This window comes from Chondrus crispus, genomic scaffold, assembly GCF_000350225.1.
Source record: "Chondrus crispus Stackhouse genomic scaffold, scaffold_209, whole genome shotgun sequence".
In the NCBI taxonomy this organism is placed as follows: Eukaryota; Rhodophyta; class Florideophyceae; order Gigartinales; family Gigartinaceae; genus Chondrus; species Chondrus crispus.
The window spans coordinates 65,827-66,564 of record NW_005179083.1 but is presented as its reverse complement, the minus strand read 5'-3'; positions in this window follow the sequence as shown (position 1 = coordinate 66,564).

The following is a 738-nucleotide window of genomic DNA, read 5'->3' as shown; positions in this document are numbered from 1 at the left end:
CGTGGACAGGTGTCACGAGAGGCACGTGTGTACGTGTACGCGGGAGTACGAGGGTGTGAGACGTGGACAAGTGTCTCTCGAGCACGTGTCGACGTGTACGCGGTGTACGGATATTCCGTGACAGCAGTGCATGGCGCGGGCGCAGCCAATGGGGGCTGCGCTGTTTACAGCGACCGGCAAGCGGGACACGGCGGAGGGGGCACGTTTCGTGGGTATCTAGTTTTTTCTTTAATTCCAGCGGACTTGCAATATTGATTTCCCTCAAGCATTATGACAGCGGCGTGGGAGTGACGCGGCAGCCCAAAGCTGAGTGGCGCCTGGCAGCAACGGTCACCCGCCTCGCGCCGCACCTCCGCCAAGCTCGCACCGCGCGCAGCCGCCCGCGAAGGAGGCCCGCGCCCTTCTCGGTGTGTGCCGCGCCGCGCGGCACCCGCCGCCACCCGCGTGCCTGCCGACCGCCGCCGCCGCGCGCTACGTACCCCCCTTCGCCGCGGCCGCAACGGCCCGCCGCCGCCGCAGGGCCTGTCCCGCCGGCGCAACGGCTCCCCCCGCCGCCGCAGGGCCTGTCCCGCCGGACACGCGGCGGGGGGAGCGGAGAACGCACGCGCGCCCGTCCCACCGTCAGCACGTCCCCCCCCCCCTCGTCCGCGGACAAAACTGGGGCGCGCCCCGCCAACGCACGCACGGCACCCGACGTCCCCAGGGATAACGGTCACCCCGCGAGCTACGCGCCCCGGT